Genomic DNA, 7,109 nt, shown 5'->3' on the forward strand with positions numbered 1-7,109 from the left:
AACCCAAAGTTCCCATAGCTTTTTCAAGTTCGCCAATCCTATTGATTTGATTATCATGGACAACACAAGTTCCTAGGACACTAATTCTTTCATCAATTCCTCCTAAGGATTTATCAAGTTCATCAGTTTTATCAAGTAATATTTCCAATTTAGTTTCAACACTTGGGAAATTTTTCTCCATGGTTTCCAATTTTTTCATAACATCTTCAAGAGAGGTTTCAATTTTAACTTCATTAACAGGTGGTATTCCAAATAAACTCTCAATAATGCAACTAGCTTCTAAAGCAGGAGCGCCTAGGAAGTTACCTCCCGCGAGACAATCGAGAACATACCTATTCCAGCTAGAGATACCAACATAAAAATTCCTGAGGAGGATAGTGGTGGAGTGTTTCTTAGTGCACCTATTATGGGCATCACTAATTCTATACCAAGCATCTTTTAAACATTCTCCCCCTTGTTGCTTAAACGAACGAACTTCAACTTCAGGATTACTCATTTTAGCAGTAGTAAATAAAGCAAACTAGATAAAGTAAATGCAAGTAACTAATTTTTTTCTTGTTTTTAATATAGAGTGCAAGACAGTAAATAAAGTAAAACTAGCAACTAATTTTTTTGTGTTTTGATATAATGCAGCAAACAAAGTAGTAAATAAAATAAAGCAAGACAAAAACAAAGTAAAGAGATTGGATTGTGGAGACTCCCCTTGCAGCGTGTCTTGATCTCCCCGGCAACGGCGCCAGAAAAAGAGCTTGATGACGTGTAACTCACACGTTCGTTGGGAACCCCAAGAGGAAGGTATGATGCGCACAGCAGCAAGTTTTCCCTTAGAAAGAAACCAAGGTTTATCGAACCAGGAGGAGCCAAGAAGCACGTTGAAGGTTGATGGCGGCGGGATGTAGTGCGGCGCAACACCGGGGATTCCGGCGCCAACGTGGAACCCGCACAACACAACCAAAGTACTTTGCCCCAACGAAACAGTGAGGTTGTCAATCTCACCGGCTTGTTGTAACAAAGGATTAGATGTATAGTGTGGATGATGATTGTTTGCAGAAAACAGTAGAACAAGTATTGAAGTAGATTGTATTCAATGTAAAAGAATGGACCGGGGTCCACAGTTCATTAGAGGTGTCTCTCCCATAAGATAAATAGCATATTGGGTGAACAAATTACAGTCAGACAATTGACAAATAGAGAGGGCATGACCATGCACATACATGATATGATGAGTATTGTGATATTTAATTGGGCATTACGACAAAGTACATAGACCGCTATCCAGCATGCATCTATGCCTAAAAAGTCCACCTTCAGGTTATCATCCAAACCCCTTCCAGTATTAAGTTGCAAACAACGAGACAATTGCATTAAGTATGGTGCGTAATGTAATCAATAACTACATCCTTGGACATAGCATCAATGTTTTATCCCTAGTGGCAACAACACATCCACAACCTTAGAACTTTCCGTCACTCGTCCCAGATTTAATGGAGGCATGAACCCACTATCGAGCATAAATACTCCCTCTTGGAGTTAAGAGTAAAAACTTGGCAGAGCCTCTACTAATAACGGAGAGCATGCAAGATCGTAAACAACACATAGGTAATAGATTGATAATCAACATAACATAGTATTCTCTATCCATCGGATCCCGACAAACACAACATATAGCATTACAGATAGATGATCTTGATCATGTTAGGCAGCTCACAAGATCCGAGAATGAAGCACATGAGGAGAAGACAACCATCTAGCTACTGCTATGGACCCATAGTCCAGGGGTGAACTACTCACTCATCACTCCGGAGGCGACCATGGCGGTGAAGAGTCCTCCGGGAGATGATTCCCCTCTCCGGCAGGGTGCCGGAGGCGATCTCCTGAATCCCCCGAGATGGGATTGGCGGCGGCGGCGTCTCTGGAAGGTTTTCCGTATCGTGGCTCTCGGTACTGGGGGTTCGCGACGGAGGCTTTAAGTAGGCGGAAGGGCAACGCGGGGGGCCACACGGGGGCCCCACACACCAGGGCCGCGCGGCCAAGGGCCAGGCCGCGCCACCCTGTTGTGTCGGCGCCTCGTGGCCCCACTTCCTTTCCCCCTCAGTCTTCTGGAAGCTTCGTGCAAAAATAGGACCCTGGGCGTTGATTTCGTCCAATTCCGAGAATATTTCCTTACTAGGATTTCTGAAACCAAAAACAGCAGAAAACAACGAATCGGCTCTTCGGCATCTCGTTAATAGGTTAGTGCCGGAAAATGCATAAATACGACATATAATGTGTATAAAACATGTAGATATCATCAATAATGTGGCATGGAACATAAGAAATTATCGATACGTCGGAGACGTATCGGCATCCCCAAGCTTAGTTCTCGCTCGTCCCGAAGCGGTAAACGATAACAAAGATAATTTACGGAGTGACATGCCATCATAACCTTGATCATACTATTGTAAGCATATGTAATGAATGCAGCGATCAAAACAATGGTAATGACATGAGTAAACAAATGAATCATAAAGCAAAGACTTTTCATGAATAGTACTTCAAGACAAGCATCAATAAGTCTTGCATAAGAGTTAACTCATAAAGCAATAAATTCATAGTAAAGGTATTGAAGCAACACAAAAGAAGATTAAGTTTCAGCGGTTGCTTTCAACTTATAACATGTATATCTCATGGATAATTGTCAACATAGAGTAATATAACAAATGCAATATGCAAGTATGTAAGAATCAATGCACAGTTCACACAAGTGTTTGCTTCTTGAGGTGGAGAGAAATATGTGAACTGACTCAACATAAAAGTAAAAGAATGGTCCTTCAAAGAGGAAAGCATCGATTGCTATATTTGTGCTAGAGCTTTGGTTTTGAAAACATGAAACAATTTTGTCAACGGTAGTAATAAAGCATATGTATCATGTAAATTATATCTTACAAGTTGCAAGCCTCATGCATAGTATACTAATAGTGCCCGCACCTTGTCCTAATTAGCTTGGATCACCAGGATTATCATCGCAATACACATGTTTTAACCAAGTGTCACAAAGGGGTACCTCTATGCCGCTCGTACAAAGGTCTAAGGAGAAAGCTCGCATTTGGATTTCTCGCTTTTGATTATTCTCAACTTAGACATCCATACCGGGACAACATAGACAACAGATAATGGACTCCTCTTGAATGCATAAGCATGTAGCAACAATTAATGTTCTCATATGAGATTGAGGATATATGTCCAAAACTGAAACTTCCACCATGATTCATGGCTTTAGTTAGCGGCCCAATGTTCTTCTCTAACAATATGCATGCTCTAACCATTTAAATGAGTGGTAAATCTCCCTTACTTCGGACAAGACGGACATGCATAGCAACTCACATGATATTCAACAAAGAGTAGTTGATGGCGTCCCCGGGAACATGGTTATCGCACAACAAGCAACTTAATAAGAGATAAAGTGCATAAGTACATATTCAATACCACAATAGTTTTTAAGGCTATTTTGTCCCATGAGCTATATATTGCAAAGGCGAATGATGGAAATTTAAAGGTAGCACTCAAGCAATTTACTTTGGAATGGCGGAGAAATACCATGTAGTAGGTAGGTATGGTGGACACAAATGGCATAGTGGTTGGCTCAAGGATTTTGGATGCATGAGAAGTATTCCCTCTCGATACAAGGTTTAGGCTAGCAAGGTTATTTGAAACAAACACAAGGATGAACCGGTGCAGCAAAACTCACATAAAAGACATATTGTAAACATTATAAGACTCTACACCGTCTTCCTTGTTGTTCAAAACTCAATACTAGAAATTATCTAGACTTTAGAGAGACCAAATATGCAAACCAAATTTTAGCAAGCTCTATGTATTTCTTCATTAGTAGGTGCAAAGTATATGATGCAAGAGCTTAAACATGAGCACAACAATTGCCAAGTATCAAATTATTCAAGACATTTTAGAATTACTACATGTAGCATTTCCCAATTCCAACCATATAACAATTTAACGAAGAAGATTCAACCTTCGCCATGAATACTATGAGTAAAGCCTAAGGACATATTTGTCCATATGCAACAGCGGAGCGTGTCTCTCTCCCACACAATGAATGCTAGGATCCATTTTATTCAAACAAAAACAAAAACAAACCGACGCTCCAAGCAAAGTACATAAGATGTGATGGAATAAAAATATAGTTTCAGGGGACGAACCTGATAATGTTGTCGATGAAGAAGGGGATGCCTTGGGCATCCCCAAGCTTAGACGCATGAGTCTTCTTAATATATGCAGGGGTGAACCACCGGGGCATCCCCAAGCTTAGAGCTTTCACTCTCCTTGATCATATTGCATCATTTCACTCTCTTGATCCTTGAAAACTTCCTCCACACCAAACTCGAAACAACTCATTAGAGGGTTAGTGCACAATAAAAATTTATATGTTCGGAGGTGACATAATCATTCTTAACACTTCTGGACATTGCATAAAGCTACTGGACATTAATGGATCAAAGAAATTCATCCAACATAGCAAAAGAGGCAATGCGAAATAAAAGGCAGAATCTGTCAAAACAGAACAGTTCGTAAAGACGAATTTTAAAATGGCACCAGACTTGCTCAAATGGAAATGCCCAAATTGAATGAAAGTTGCGTACATATCTGAGGATCACGCACGTAAATTGGCATATTTTTCTGAGCTACCTACAGAGAGGCAGGTCGAAATTCGTGACAGAGCAAAGAAATCTATTACTGCGCAGTAATCCAAATCTAGTATGAACCTTACTATCAAAGACTTTACTTGGCACAACAATGCATAAAACTAAGATAAGGAGAGGTTGCTACAGTAGTAAACAACTTCCAAGACTCAAATATAAAATAAAAGTACTGGTAGTAAAAACATGGGTTGTCTCCCATAAGCGCTTTTCTTTAACGCCTTTCAGCTAGGCGCGGAAAGTGTATATCAAGTATTATCAAGAGATGGAGCATCGATATCATAAGCTCCCCCATCCGTAGTGGTACTAAGGGCTTTGTCAATTTTAGGCCTATAATAAATTTTTTTGGTTTAGGCACTTTAGAAACATACATAAACTTTTGCTCCTTACCCACATAAGCTTTCTCCTTAAACTTAAGAGAAGAAAAGGTTGAACCCAAAGTTCCCATAGCTTTTTCAAGTTCGCCAATCCTATTGATTTGATTATCATGGACAACACAAGTTCCTAGGACACTAATTCTTTCATCAATTCCTCCTAAGGATTTATCAAGTTCATCAGTTTTATCAAGTAATATTTCCAATTTAGTTTCAACACTTGGGAATTTTTTCTCCATGGTTTCCAATTTTTTCATAAGGAGAAAGCTCGCATTTGGATTTCTCGCTTTTGATTATTCTCAACTTAGACATCCATACCGGGACAACATAGACAACAGATAATGGACTCCTCTTGAATGCATAAGCATTAGCAACAATTAATGTTCTCATATGAGATTGAGGATATATGTCCAAAACTGAAACTTCCACCATGATTCATGGCTTTAGTTAGCGGCCCAATGTTCTTCTCTAACAATATGCATGCTCTAACCATTTAAATGAGTGGTAAATCTCCCTTACTTGAGACAAGACGGACATGCATAGCAACTCACATGATATTCAACAAAGAGTTGATGGCGTCCCCAGGAACATGGTTATCACACAACAAGCAACTTAATAAGAGATAAAGTGCATAAGTACATATTCAATACCACAATAGTTTTTAAGGCTATTTTGTCCCATGAGCTATATATTGCAAAGGCGAATGATGGAAATTTAAAGGTAGCACTCAAGCAATTTACTTTGGAATGGCGGAGAAATACCATGTAGTAGGTAGGTATGGTGGACACAAATGGCATAGTGGTTGGCTCAAGGATTTCGGATGCATGAGAAGTATTCCCTCTCGATACAAGGTTTAGGCTAGCAAGGTTATTTGAAACAAACACAAGGATGAACCGGTGCAGCAAAACTCACATAAAAGACGTATTGTAAACATTATAAGACTCTACACCGTCTTCCTTGTTGTTCAAAACTCAATACTAGAAATTATCTAGACTTTAGAGAGACCAAATATGCAAACCAAATTTTAGCAAGCTCTATGTATTTCTTCATTAGTAGGTGCAAAGTATATGATGCAAGAGCTTAAACATGAGCACAACAATTGCCAAGTATCAAATTATTCAAGACATTTTAGAATTACTACATGTAGCATTTCCCAATTCCAACCATATAACAATTTAACGAAGAAGATTCAACCTTCGCCATGAATACTATGAGTAAAGCCTAAGGACATATTTGTCCATATGCAACAGCGGAGCGTGTCTCTCTCCCACACAATGAATGCTAGGATCCATTTTATTCAAACAAAAATAAAAACAAACCGACGCTCCAAGCAAAGTACATAAGATGTGATGGAATAAAAATATAGTTTCAGGGGACGAACCTGATAATGTTGTCGATGAAGAAGGGGATGCCTTGGGCATCCCCAAGCTTAGACGCATGAGTCTTCTTAATATATGCAGGGGTGAACCACCGGGCATCACCAAGCTTAGAGCTTTCACTCTCCTTGATCATATTGCATCATTTCACTCTCTTGATCCTTGAAAACTTCCTCCACACCAAACTCGAAACAACTCATTAGAGGGTTAGTGCACAATAAAAATTTATATGTTCGGAGGTGACATAATCATTCTTAACACTTCGGACATTGCACAAAGCTACTTGGACATTAATGGATCAAAGAAATTCATCCAACATAGCAAAAGAGGCAATGCGAAATAAAAGGCAGAATCTGTCAAAACAGAACAGTTCGTAAAGATGAATTTTAAAATGGCACCAGACTTGCTCAAATGGAAATGCCCAAATTGAATGAAAGTTGCGCACATATCTGGGGATCACGCACGTGAATTGGCATATTTTTCTGAGCTACCTACAGAGAGGCAGGTCGAAATTCGTGACAGCAAAGAAATCTATTACTGCATGAGTAATCCAAATCTAGTATGAACCTTACTATCAAAGACTTTACTTGGCACAACAATGCATAAAACTAAGATAAGGAGAGGTTGCTACAGTAGTAAACAACTTCCAAGACTCAAATATAAAA

Source organism: Lolium rigidum, chromosome 6, assembly GCF_022539505.1.
Source record: "Lolium rigidum isolate FL_2022 chromosome 6, APGP_CSIRO_Lrig_0.1, whole genome shotgun sequence".
Lineage (NCBI taxonomy): Eukaryota > Viridiplantae > Streptophyta > Magnoliopsida > Poales > Poaceae > Lolium > Lolium rigidum.